Consider the following 14,881-nt stretch of genomic DNA (forward strand, 5'->3'; position numbering starts at 1 on the left):
TTACATCTGCATTACCATCTTACTCTTTTTTTACTGTTTTGTTCCTGGTAATCTCCCACAACTGACTTCCCTGCAACATCTTCTTTTGTCTTTAGCTGAGGACGGTGTTTAAGGTGATGCATTTGGCCATTTGGGAGGGTTACTCAGTTTTCCTGGGTCTCTCCCCTGTATACAGAAGGTATACATGTTATTGAACTTTTACTTGTTTTTGTCCTGTTGATCTGTCTTACATCAACTTAATTATTAGTTCAGCCAAAGAACCTAGACAAGAAGGGAAAAATCTCCCACCCCTGCAGATGGCGACCACGAAGGACAAACTTCACTGGCGTGATTTTGCTTGCTGTGAGGCTGCAGCAGCTGAAATCCTGGGATCTCTGACAGGGCCAGCCCAAGGTAAGAATTCTTACCATATTTGTCTCCCAGTTCTGTTTGCAGGGACTGGTTAAAACAAGAGTGATGAGTGAACTTTTCTTTTTCTGAATGTAGATTAGCAGGAGAAAATATCTGTGGAACTAGTTCCTTTGGTACAGTGACTCTGGTAAAGAATTGATTGTGGACAACTGATCAAAGAATTCACCCAAGGCAGAACAGAGGGAGATAGACATTTATTGAATTCACTGCAAGGGAGCAGTGGGCAGGACAGCAAAGGAGAGACTGCCCAGAGGCAGTGATGGGGGGCAATAATTAAGAGGGGGAGTAAGGAGGTATGGGAATGTATGGAATTTTCCTTATTTGGGGACTGTGCCTGGTTATAAGTAGCCTATTGGTCTGCTAGGACTTGTAGATATTTTGAGGTTGGTTGCCTAACTTATAAGCCTGTTCACATTCATTCCAGTGGTCACTGTGGGCCCTTTTACCTTATTCAGGTTTCTATTACTCAAACCCTGCTCCTAAAAGTAGCCTCTACATTGGTAATGAGTACTTTTGTTTTTTATTGATCCTTTCCATCCCAGAGATAGTCACTATTTTTCTTTTTCTGTCTATTGTGTTGTTTGTTATCTTGCTCTGTGTCCTGAGTGTGGCTTTGTGACCACTGAGAATATTCTGACCGGTCTCCCAGTCAGAAGGTGCATTTACTGGTGTGCATTTTGGTGGCCAGTTGACGGGGATTCTGAGATACAAAGTCACAAGCAGTATTCTCTTTGTCCAACTGTGCCAGCTCTCAGGGAGTTTGTGATAGGAGGTCCTGGTCCATAAGGGACTTTTGCCATCCCAACTTCCATTGTTTTGTTAGTGCTGAAAAAAATCCCATCACTGTGGCATCTTCCTGCTGTCACAGATTAGTGGGTCTGTATCTGGAGATATCTCATGTTCTTGTGGGAAACCAGAAATATTTTCATCATACCATTCTTACCACCTGTAAAAATGAAGGCCTTTGCTTTCTTAGAATGTCTTTGGGAGCCAGCTTTCTAGATCCTGAGAGGTCTGCAATTTTGCACTGTCTTGTAGGATGGCTCTTTCATCTTTGGTTAAGCCATGAAAAGGCTTATTGATTTGAGTTACTAGTAAGATTAATAGACTCTACTCAGGGATCCCTGGGTGCCTCAGTGGTTTAGCGCCTGTCTTCAGCCCAGGGTGTAATCCTGCAGTCCCGGGATGGGATCGAGTCCCACATCAGGCTTCCTGCATGGAGCCTGCTTCTCCCTCTGCCTGTGTCTCTGTCTCTCTCTCTCTCTGTTTCTCTCTCTCTCTCTCTATCTCTCATGAATAAATAAATAAAATCTTAAAAAATAGACCCTACTCATCAATGGCCATATGATGAATCCTTCAAATTGGACAAACTTTTTTTTTTTAAAGATTTTATTTATTTACTCATGAGAGACACACAGAGAAGCAGAGACCTAGGCAGAGGGAGAAGCAGGCTCCCCACAGAAAACCCAATGTGGGACTCAATCCCAGGACTTTGGGATCATGACTTGAGCCAAAGGCAGACACTCAACCATTAAGCTACCCAGGTGCCCCTGGACAAACTTTTATATTTGAATTTTTTAAAAGAGAGTTCTCCTCCTAAACAATGGTCTTATTGGTACCAATGGAAAGACCAGATTAAAAAGTGGACACCAAGGTATAAGAGCTAGCCTTAAAGTCTCCCTCTACAGGATAAAAGAACAGAAATAAGACAAAAATTAATATCCACATCCAATGTAAATTCCCTTCCCCAAATCCTGGCCCCATCTGCCTGTTTTAACTTCTCTTTCCTTACAAGATTTATAAAGAACACTCTGGCTTAATCTCTAGGCCCAAAGTATACAGATTACTCATGTAAATACTGAAAGCCAGAAAGTAAATTTAGCAGAAGCATCTAGGACAGGTAATGGGGCTCACTTTGCTATTTCTTACCTCTCTGACTTTCCAGGGCTCTGAAATCAGCCAGCTTCAGATTTCCTATGCAATCTTCTTTGTGGAGGTATCCTAGACACCCCACCCAAAGAAGTCATGTCCCCTGGACAGCAACAGATCTTTTAAATTATAAAGCCCTTCTACCTCCACTTCAGCATATCTTTCCAAATTTACAGAGGAGTTACAAAGATTAGTGTCCATTTATAACCCACCTCACAGAGGAAACAGATGACCAAAATTCCTCCTAGGCCCCCTAAAGTGATCAGCTGCAGGCTAATGTTCAGGGGCTGATAAAAGCCAAAGTTGAATTCTATACTCAGAAAGAAGGCTTTTGTTAAAACATTTTATACAGACTTTACAAAGGCATAATTTTTTGATTCCCATCTTAGTTGGAAATTTTCCTGGTGTGAAGAAGCAAGTTTAGCTGGAAAGATCCAGTTCTTCTAGGGAAGAACTGGATTGGAAACAACTGTTTTTGTCTTACAACTCTATACAAACCAGAAATATGACTCTTATAAGTGGTTCAAATCCTACCTCTCTTTACCAATTCCCAGATCTCTTGTACTCATCTCAAAATACTTGCAGATATTGTACAACTCTATACAAACCAGAAATATGACTCTTATAAGTGGTTCAAATCCTACCTCTCTTTACCAATTCCCAGATCTCTTGTACTCATCTCAAAATACTTGCAGATATTGGGATGTTGGAAACGGAATTTTCCTGCAATTCAGAAAAAGAAGGAATTATTTAAATTACCTTAGACCTCCAATAATAGACAAATAAGCCACCAAAACTCCACTTCAGAGAAAACTTGGATACTTTCTCTGTGCCTTCACGATGTAGATTTTCTACACTCTTCTCTAGGACCTAAGAGCCATTCTTTGAAATAGAAACTTTAGGGAGAGACTTCTCATTAGTAGGGTTAAAAAAAAGAGAGAGGAAGTATTTGGAAATTGAGCAAATGAAAAATCTCCACAGATATTGGTAACTGTACGGTCTATGTTTGTGTCTGTATGTTTATGTGTATCTATATATGTATGTTGTAGATGTGTGATATTTTTCTACCTCCAGAGGATATTGCCAAAATTAATTTGTGAAAGAGCTCTATTTAATCGGCTTAGACAGGGGTACCTGGGTGGCCCAGTCTGTTAAGCATCCAACTCTTGGTTTTGGCTCTGAGATCTCTTGGTGAGATCTCAGGGTTGTGAGATGGAGCTGGAGACAGGCTCTGTGCTCAGCCTGGAGTCTGCTTAAGATTCTCTCCCTCTCCCTCCATCTCTCCTTGTGCTCTCTCTCTCTCTCTAAAATAAATAAATATATCTTTTTAAAAAATGAACAATTGGCTTAAACAAACAAGTGCTTCTGTATTTAGTATTCATAAAAATTTGGAAAAAAAATATAACTAAGAAACAGAAACTAGGGCAGCCCCCATGGCTCAGCGGTTTAGCACCGCCTTCAGCCCAGGGCGTGATCCTGGAGACCCGGGATCGAGTCCCACATCAGGCTCCCTGCATGGAGCCTGCTTCTCCCTCTGCCTGTGTCTCTGCCTCTCTCTCTCTGTGTCTCTTGTGAATAAATAAATAAAATCTTAAAAAAAAAAGAAAAAAAAAGAACGAAAGAAAGAAAGAGAAACTAACCCAAAATGCTTTTCGAGTTCACCTGATCTAGGATAATCTTTGGTAAATAAAAGCTACTTGAAATGTATTGACTTAATTAAAATAAATATGTTTTCAGAGTTAGCAACATTAAATGTAATGCAGATAGACAACAACGTGAGCTTACTGATCAAATTCATATTATCTCTGTTACAAACTTTGTCAGCAAGACATGATGTTTTCATAATTAATCTGAATATAATTATTAAGAACAAGTGAATTAAATAGATGTAAGATTAAATTTATAAATGAACTTTTCAGCAATCTTTTTGTCTCCCTATATAGTTCCACAAAGCTTCTTGGTAACTTAAAACCTTAGAGTTTTACTCAGTTAAATTAGATGATAGAAATGAATAGATGATGATATTCATAGATATTTCATAGATGAAATATGTAGATCATTTCCAAATAAGATAAAATACTGAAACATTAATATTGAACATAGGTTTATCTACTTTTATCTTCTTATTACAGAGAAAGTAAAAATGCTTGTTTTGCGTTTGTTAGTAAGCATGGCTTGTGCCACATTGAAAGATTGTACTATTAAAAGGGGTATATGCTTCTAGAAAGTATGAAATGTATTCCTAAATTTGCCAACCTAAAGAATGCTGATGTAGCCAACAGTTTACAATTTCTTATTTCTTAGTTTCCACTAGGAATTAAAGTTTCTAAGGGTTAAGAATTCTAATATATGGGGGATCCCTGGGTGGCTCAGCAGTTTAGCACCTGCCTTCGGCCCAAGGCATGATCCTGAAGTCCTGGGATCAGGTCCCAGGTTGGGCTTCCTGTGTGGAGCCTGCTTCTCCTTCTGTCTGTGTCTCTGCTTCTCCCTCTGCCTGTGTCTCTGCCTTTCTCTCACTCTGTGTCTCATGAATAAATAAATAAAATCTTAAAAAAAAAGAACTCTAATATATGTAATTAAAACTGCTAGAAATAATGAGGAACACATTTCTATATGCAAAGAAAATAGAATGTGTACTTTTAGTAAGAAAAAGTATGAGGAATGGACTTGCATTTTTCTTGAGGGAAAAGAAAGTAATTTTGTCCTAAAGCAATGCTGATATTTCACAGTAATCCATAATCCTATTTAGTCAAGTGTTCAAACATTTTGACATTTCTGACAAAGTTTCCAAAATCAAATTCTTTAAAAAAAAATTTTTATTGTTTTTAATTTTAATCCCAGTATAGTTAACAGACAGTGTTATATTAGTTTCAAGTGTACAATATAGTGATCCAACAATTCTGTGCATTTAGTGCTCATCATTGTAAATACACCCTTTATCTCCTTTACCTATTTCACCCTCCCCCTACTCGCTCCTCTCTGGTTACCATCTATAGTTAAGAGTCTTTTTATTGTTTTGTCTCTCTTTTCTTTTTCCTTCACTCATTTGTTTTATTTCTTAAATTACACATATGAGTGAAATCGTATGATATTTTTCTTTCTCTGACTGACTTTGCTTAGCTTTATACTCTCTAGCTCTATCCATGTTGCAAATGGCAAGATTTCATTTTTTACAGCTGCATAATATTCTAGTGTCTGTCGTGTGTGTGTGTGTGTGTGTGTGTGTGTGTGTGTGTGTTGGACCTTCACCTTTCATCTATTGATGGACATCACTTAGGCTGCTTTCATGATTTGGCTATTGTAAATAACCCTGTTATAAACATAGGGGTGCATATACCCTTTCAAATTAGTGTTTTTGTATTATTTGAGTAAGTATTCAGTAGTACAATTACTGGATAGTGGACTAGTTCTATTTTAGATTGTTTGGGGAACCTCCATACTGTTTTCCACAGTGGCTGTGCCAGTTTGCATTCCCACCAAAGTGCATAAGAGTTTCTTTTTCCCCACATCCTTGCCAAGAGTTATTGTTTCTTCAAAATTAAATTCTTAATGAAGTTATTTTTTGATCTGGAAGAAATTTTGGGATATTTTAGGAGGTCTCAGGAAGTTCTTAAAAGATTTGTTAAACTAATTAGGCTTATTTGGTATATTAAATTACGGGGGAATCATTGTCAAATAAGTGATGTTAAACCTTCTTAGATTATATTTGTGAAGATATATGTTATTAATAAGTGTTCTAAAAAATGTGTGAAGTTTTAAAAAGTCTTGTTTGTCTTGGTATAATGTTAGCACTTATTTTTTTTTAATTTTTTATTTATTTATGATAGGCACACAGTGAGAGAGAGAGAGAGGCAGAGACACAGGCAGAGGGAGAAGCAGGCTCCATGCACCGAAAGCCCAACGTGGGACTCGATCCCCGGTCTCCAGGATCGCGCCCTGGGCCAAAGGCAGGCGCCAAACCGCTGCGCCACCCAGGGATCCCAATGTTAGCACTTATAATTCTAGTTATTATCTTGAAGTGTTGTGTGTCACAGAAATAACCAAATTTCTTTGTCAATACATCACAGTGAACTCTCAGCAGATCTTTAATTATGGGCATTTTTAAGTCTTATAGATAGTTATTGTTTTACTCTGATAATTTTGCAGGTGTGTTTGTCTTCAGAGATTCATGGACAGGACTTTTGACAAATATGGCATTCTGATAACCTAAAGATCACAAAACCGAATTGGGTAAGAATTTCTGGAACAGGTGGGAAAACTGGATTCAGCAAAAAAGAATAACATGGGACTGAATGAACTGAAGGGGATGATTTTTTTTTTTAAGATTTTATTTATTTATTCATGAGAGACACAGAGAGAAGCAGAGACACAGACAGAGGGAGAAGCAGGCTCCATGCAGGGAGCCCAACTTTGGACTCGATCCCGGGTCTCTAGGATCAGGCCCTGGGCTGAAGGCGGCTCTACACCGCTAAGCCACTGGGGCTGCCCTAAGAAACATTCCTGATTTTTAAGAATATTTTGTCTTTCCAAATTTAATGAAACTTTTTCTCTTAAGCTAACTATGATTTACAGCAATTTGATGAAATACACCTTTATGAACAAACTGAAGCATTTCAATTTTTCTTCCCAATCCCTCTGGAATTCAGAAACTGTCAGTAAGCATTCTTATATTTTCATGATAATGTATTTATTTGCATAAATTCAATAATCACCTGTTCTCCTGGTAAAGGACAAAATTATAAACATGGGTTATATACCAAGGCTTTGACTGGCATGCCATATTTGAGAGAGACATTCATAGACTCAGATATAAACAGACAGCTTTAAGAAACTAAAGTTGACTTTATGGAGCTAATAAAGCCCCTCGGAAAAACAGCCCAGTACCTTATTTACAGAGTGTCCAGATAGGTGAGTAAGAAGGTCAATTTCTGGCAGATGCAGGAACCTCAGGATATTTTGGGAACCTTGAGAAGAGGAATTTACCCAAATCTATAGGTATTACAGGTAAATCTGATGGCAAACCTTTGGCTTGGCTTTCTGGCCTGGAGAAACTTTTTAACGTTCGATATGAGACTCCTTATGCAAGGTTCCAGCAGAGAAAATTTAAAAAGAGCCTACTTGATCAGCTGCTATTCTTGCCACACTTACGTAAATAATCAGGCCAAGTTTATTGGAACTAGATTTATTTTGCAAAATATTAGTCCTAATTTGGCTCTCTTTGGTGGAAATGAGGATGATTTTAGAGAGAAAAAGTATGTTTCAATAACGTACATTCTAGTTCTGATTAATTGGCTTTGAGGATTTATTGTTTGCTTACAAATTGGACTGGATCCTAAATTATTCTGGTTTTCTCAAATATCTGTCTATGACTCCCCAAATTAATGTTTCCAATTTTCTCACATCCTTTTGATTTGGAATCATTGAGAACTAAAACTGTTCTTTTTTTCTGAAGCCCTGCAAACTGAAGCTGGTCAACTTGATATCAACTTCAGAAAATTGCTACTATAGCCCATGTTTAAACAGTGTTCATGCCTGTTTTCATGTGGGCCACTCAGAAAGATCACCAGAGACATTCAAACTACAAACCAAGAAAATCTTTCAGATTTCCACTGCCTGCCCTCACTTTTTCTGCAGATGCTTTGATCCTAACATGTAGAAATCTTGACTGGCTCCCACCTAGGCTCAGAAACTGGTTTATAATCTGCTCCAGTCATTAACCTTTGTTTTTCTTTTGTTTCCATAAAAAGGCCTCTTATTAATTACCTGATTGCTTGTACAATATAGACCTGAATTTGGGAGTCCCTTGCATGACCACCCCCTGAAATGAGACACAAATGTTCAACTAAACTGACATATTCTCAAGACAGAGACTGGTTCAATGAGATATAGAGCAGTCTATCATCTTAGCTTCTGGATTTTGAAACTTTTTTAAAGCTTCAAAGATGAAACTGAAGGGGAACAAAAGATACCAACCCTAAATATGCCTCTATGGCATATTGATTATTTTAAGCTGGTTAATTTTAAGAAACTGCCAACACAAGAGAAGCTCTGAAAACCCAATGGATGTTACCTTCCTGTAAGAGATATTTACATTTATAGGAAAAAATCTCCATTTGTAAGGGTGTCTCCTTCCCTTCTTTATACCAGGAAGAGGAGGATATCTAAATCTAGAAACTCTTATTAGTGCAGAAGGCAAGGACTTCTATCTGCATTACAGTCTTACTCCTGTTTACTCTGCTTTTCCTGGTAACCTCCCACAACTGACTCCAACCCTCAACATCTCCTTTTCCCTTTAGCAGAGGATGGTGCTTAAACTGATGCCTTCGGCCATTCAGGGGGTTACTCAGTTTTCCTGGGTCGCTCCCACAGAAACAGGAAGTATACATGTTATTAAACTTTTGTTTTTCTTCTGTTAATCTGTTTTATATCAATTTAATTATTAGACCAACCAAAGAATCTAGAAGGATAAAAAGGAAAATTTTCTGTCCCTATAATCTATGTATCTATCTAGATGGATATATGGACTTAAACTCAGAGAATAGTATCTTTTTGTGAACATTTCTTCCTACTATATTTAACCCTAATACTCCAGTCTGTATGAATGGTTAAAAGATAACTAAGGGATAATTTTTTAAAGATTTTATTCATTTATTTGAGGGAGAGAGAGTGCACATGCACATGAGTTGGGAGGAGGGGCAGAGGGAAAGAGGGAGGGAGAAGCAGACTCCCTGCTGAGCAAGGTGTCCAACGTGCAGCTCCATCTCAGGACCGTGGATCAGGACCTGAGCCTAAGGCAGACGCTTAATGGACTAAGACACCCAGGTGCCCCCTGAAGCATAGTTATCATTTTTAGTTTATTTGAGCAAAAGTTGATTAGAATCAAGTAGAACCACACCAGAAGTGGTCAGAGCTGCTCCACTGACAGAAGCAGGTCGAGATTTATATAGGGAAAGTGTGGAAACAAAGTAAGGAAATTATTTGATTGACTATAAGTTAGATTTATTTAAGTTTAAATCTTCAGTTTAAAATTGCCTTATTTGGAAAAACCTAGCTGGCTGAGTATTATTGGTTGTCCTTTGGTTTTGATTTCTTAATGTTAAGTATTTTGTCTTGGGTTTTAGTTTGCTTATGTAGAATGCTAAGGTATTAAAACCACCTCAGTCTAATGGCCTCCTTTGTTTACTTAATATAACATTGCTAAGAATGGGTAGATCTGTTGTATAACCACAGTGCAGTTATCAACTTTAGCATGTTTAACATTGATATAATTATATTTCCTAATCTATCATCCACCATCCAATTTTGTCAATTGACCCAATAATGTATTTTGTAGCAATTTTTTCCCCTTCAGCACGGGATTCAATTAGGATCAGAGATTATATTTAGTTGTCACATCTTTTTAGTCTATTTTTTAAAGATATCCCATGTATGAAATAAACATGTTAGTATACTTCTGTTTGCTTTTTCTTGTGTTAATCTATTTTTTATTATGGGGGGATCTTAGCCACAATCCCTGAAAGGTAAAGGGACAATTGTTTCCCTCTTTACAGTAGGAAGATACCATAAGACCCTGCAAATACTCTCACCTCTTCATCAAAAATTTCCCTCTCAGGGTGCTTTGGTGGTGCAGTTAAGTCACCAACTCTTTTTCAGCCAGGTCATGATCTTAGGGTCATGAGATTGAGCCCCATGTCAGGCTCTGTGCTCAGTGCAGGGTGATTCTCTCTTCTCTCTCTATCCCTCTCATTCATGCTCTTTCTCTCTCTCTCTCAAATGAATAAATCTAAAAAAAAAAATTCCCTGTAGATTTAATATTTATTGATTTGTACCTGAGGCAATCTTTACTACTTTGGCTGAAAAACGAAGATTTTCCCATTCAACTACTCTTTTCATATTAATGAGTTAGCACTTTCTTACACCTGCAGTGCATGAAATTGTGCTTCTCTCTCCACCCTCATTAACATTTATTATCTTTTGCTTTTGCTTATCTTTTGCTTTTGAATGAATAAATAAATAAATCTTTAAAAATAAAATAAAATAAAATAAATAATTTAAAAAAAGATTTTATTTATTTATTCATGAGAGACACACACAGAGAGAGAGGCAGAGATCCAGGCAGAGGGAGAAGCAGGCTCCATGCAGGGAGCCTGATGCGGGACTCGATCCTGGGACTCCAGGATCACACCCTGGGTGGAAGGCAGGCACTAAACCACGGAGCCACCAGGGATCCCCATAAATAAACATTTTTTGAGTCAAATTTATCCATGTTTTCCTTTGTGATTTTTTCATTATATAATAATTAGAAAGTCTGTTTTATATAGTACATAATAAATTACATAATATTTTAGTGTTGATTATATTCATGCTGCCTATATGAAAGGGGCTTCGTGTGTATATGTGTGTGCAGAAGAACAGATAAAGAATTATGGTGATTAGTTCCAAATATAATTTCATAATAGTAACAGTTATTAATACTGGAACTGTTAGTGAGGAAGATTGTGTGTGTGTTTATAAGATCTCTTATAACACCAGGATCATTCACAACTTTCTCCTTAGGGTCAGATATAGTTAAAAGGTATGTGGAACTTAAGAAACAAAACAGATGAACACAGGCGAAGGGAGGGAAAAGTGAAATAAAACCATGTCAGAGAGGGAGACAATCTGTAAGAGACTCCTAACTATAGGAAAAAAACTGAGGGTTGCTAGAGGGGAGGTGAGTAGCAGAATGGGGTAACTGGGTGATGAGCATTAAGGAGGACAAGTGATATAATGAACACTGGGTGTTATATGCAATGGATGAATAACTGAACTCTACATCTGAAACTAATGATACACTGTTAACTCATTGAATTTAAATTAAATAAAAAATTTTAAGAAAGTTTAATAAGACAACATGAAGCAAAAGATTTGTTGCTGTTATTTTTTTACAAAAGACCAAATAGGGTAAAGATGCCCTCTAGTGGAAAGTTAGGTCCTCTCTACAATCAAACTGAAAGCATGAAAAAAATCTGCTATCCATCGTTTTACTTTAAACTGCTCTACATATGCAATTGAGATGTAGGGTTTTTGCTTTCTTTCTGAACAATAGAATCAATAAAGAATTCAGAAATTAATTCTCTTACATATTAAATTATATTCCCATTCATATGCTCTTCTTGGATGGATTTTATTTATTTTAATTACTTCCATGGCACATTATCTTATAAATAGGGAAAACAAAATTGTCATGGTCAACAGTCTGTTTTCTTTTTTGAAAAAAGAATTGGTCACTCTTTATTGACAAGTATATCTACTCTTATAAGTTTATGTAAGTAAATATTGACTTGTTCAATAGACAATCTGAATGTGTTATCAGAATTTGCTTTAATTTTATGAAAGAAATTATTTTAATATTATGAAAGTAAATAGTTTGTAAAGTTATCAAAAGAGATAATGATAAATATTAGAAAAGAAAGATGTTGACAGAAATGCTTATTATATGACTTCCAGTGTTGATAATGGTTGAAAAGGAGATAAAAGGATAAAGGAAATTGAATGTGTAGAATTAATTTTGTGGTCTTTTAAAAAAAAAATCTAGGCCAATTGGATATCTGTCAGGACAAAAAAAATATGAATCTTAACTTCCCCTCACATCATAGAGAAAAATTGATTCCAGGTGGATTGTAGATCTAAATGTAAAAGGTAAAAAAGGAGCTTCTAGAAGAAAACATAGGCATCTTTGGGATAGCAAATATTTCTCAAACTGTATACAAATAACGCCTACAAAGGAAATTTTTGATAATTGTAGTAAACGAAAATTAAGAGCTTCTTTAAATAAAAAACACTCCTAAAAGGAGTGGAAAGGCAAATCACATGCTGGGAGAAGACATTTGCAATACATGTATTCAATAAAGGACTCATCAAGAATATGTAAGGAATTCTTATAAATCAATAAGAAAAAGAATATAGTAGAAAAATGGACAACAATTTAATAGGAATTTTGCGAAAAAATTCTAAGGACCAATAAACTTATGAAAATGTGTTCGACTTCCTTAGTCATCAGGGAAAGTAAACTTAAATCACAGTGTGATAGGTAGCACTATAACTAGAACTGTAGTGGTAAATGTTGGACAATGGGCTTTCCAGTAGGGGAAAAAAAGTATATCACAAATTGACATATAATAAAAAAAATACAATATAATATAAATTCTTCTAAATTCCATTTAGCCAATTGATGTTTATAGAATGAATGCTTTTATTGGTTTTTGCTGAACTCTTGTTTTTTTTTTTTTAAGATTTTATGTACTTATTCATGAAAGACACAGAGAGAGGCAGAGACATAGAGGGAGAAGCAGGCCCCTCATAAGGAACCTGATGTGGGACTTGATCCCCGGACATGAGATCATACCCTGAGCCAAAGGCAGACGTTCAACCCCTGAGCCACCCAGGCATCACTTTGCTGACCTCTTGTAATCCATATCTGTTTGCAATTCAACCATGCTTTGATAATTTTTTTTAGCTATTCACAACATATCAGCTACAAATATGACACTTTTGAGTTTAACCTGCATTATTAACATTTCTCCATCACTTTCTTAAGTCTATATAAATCAACAGTACAATAAATCAAGCCCTGATAAGTAGCATTTCTCAATTTCTATGGTATAAACACTGAGCCGTAGTCAATTTCATATTACCCACAAGATTCTGCTGAAGTGATGCATGGCGGTGCACCATTATATAGTTTTTTCCACCATACAAATACAATTGGTGTAAATAGCCTTGATAGCATTGATGATCATCAGATGTAGTAAAATAGAAGGTAATGAAATTTGAATACTTAATACCTTGTTTTAATATAACCTACTTAAGTTTATATATAATTTAATTTTTTTTAGCAATACATTTTATTTATTTATTTTTTTAATTTTTATTTATTTATGATAGTCACACACACAGAGAGAGAGAGAGAGAGAGAGAGAGGCAGAGACACAGGCAGAGGGAGAAGCAGGCTCCATGCACCGGAAGCCCGATGTGGGATTCGATCCCGGGCCTCCAGGATCGTGCCCTGGGCCAAAGGCAGGCGCTAAACCGCTGCGCCACCCAGGGATCCCTATAATTTAATTTTTAATAATCATTGTGTTTAACAAATAGCTCTCAAAATAATAGAAAATTTAACCATTGGCTCCTGACAGCTGGTATGAGTCAACTTTAGCATACTCTTCAACCTACGAGAAGGAAAAAAATAGCCAATACCAAGTGTGGCTCTATGACCTGACAATTCAATTCCTAGACATATGACAGAAATGCACACATATATTCATCAAAGATATATATAAGAATGTTCACAGCAGCGCTATTTATGATAGCCCTGAACCAAAACAACCCCAAAGTCCATCAGTAATAGAATAGATAAATAAATCACAGTGTATTCAGCGATTATAAACCAACTATTATTACATGGTACCAATATGGATGAATCTCATAGATGTAATGTTGAGTGAAAGAAGCCAGACCCAAAGCATACATGCTGTATGTTTACATATATATAAAGTTCAGAAATAAGCAAAATTAATCTACAGTATAAAGGTGAGGAGAATGAATACCTTTTGGGGTTTAGGGCTCAAAGTTTAGGGCCCTGGTTATGTTCTCTTTCTTAACCTAATCCTTTTTTTTTTTTTTTACCTAATCCTTTTTTTAAAAAATAATCCTTACCCCTAATGTGGGGTTTAGACTCATGAACCCAAGATCAAGAGACACATGTTCTATCAACTGAGCCAGCCAAGCACCCAATGTTTTTTTTTCTTATCTGGCATTGTGTATACAGATGTGTCCAGTTTATGAATATTCATCAAACCATACAACTGGAGACCTGTGTGTTTTTCCATGGTTGCTGCACTTCAAAAATATATTTACTTTAAAACATGTTCACAGCAGCGCTATTTATGATAGCCCTGAACCAAAACAACCTCTCAATTTCAAAAAACTAAAACTGACCTGTTAATTCCAAATAAATTGGTTGATTTGATTATATCTGAAGGAGTAGAGGAGTAGAAACCGGAAGACTAGGTAATGGAGTCACATTATCTAACCATGAGACTACGTGAAAGGAATTTTATTCCTTTTGTGACTCAATCCTTTCTACTTTAAGACAGTAGTATTTGTGAATTACACAAATCAGAAAACTGCTGAAAGAAGAAGCTTATCAAATATCTGTATTTTTTTAAGATTATTTATTTATTTATTTATTTATTTATTCATGAGAGACAGAGAGAGAGAGAGAGAGAGAGAGAGGCAGAGACACAGGCAGAGGGAGAAGTAGGCTCCATGCAAGGAGCCCGATGTGGGACTTGATCCCGGGTCTTCAGGGTCACACCCTGGGCTGCAGGCGGTGCTAAACTGCTGCGCCACCAGGGCTGCCCCAAATATCTGTATTAACCTTAAAAATATCTAAATGTTTTATGAAGCAAAATTATGTCAGAGAAAAAAAATGCTACGTTTTCCCTAAAAATATGGCTTTCATGATAAGAATGAAGTAGCCATTTTAAAAGTCTTCAAAGAC

The 14,881-nt window shown here is 36.6% G+C and overlaps 1 pseudogene; it reads left to right on the top strand.

The window, feature by feature from the left end:
* Positions 1–296: 296 nt before the first annotated feature.
* LOC118349976 (40S ribosomal protein SA-like) overlaps positions 297–14,881 on the top strand; it is a 30,451-nt pseudogene continuing 15,866 nt past the window's right edge.

The sequence above is a fragment of the Canis lupus genome, chromosome 34 (assembly GCF_003254725.2).
Source record: "Canis lupus dingo isolate Sandy chromosome 34, ASM325472v2, whole genome shotgun sequence".
Classification (NCBI taxonomy): domain Eukaryota; kingdom Metazoa; phylum Chordata; class Mammalia; order Carnivora; family Canidae; genus Canis; species Canis lupus.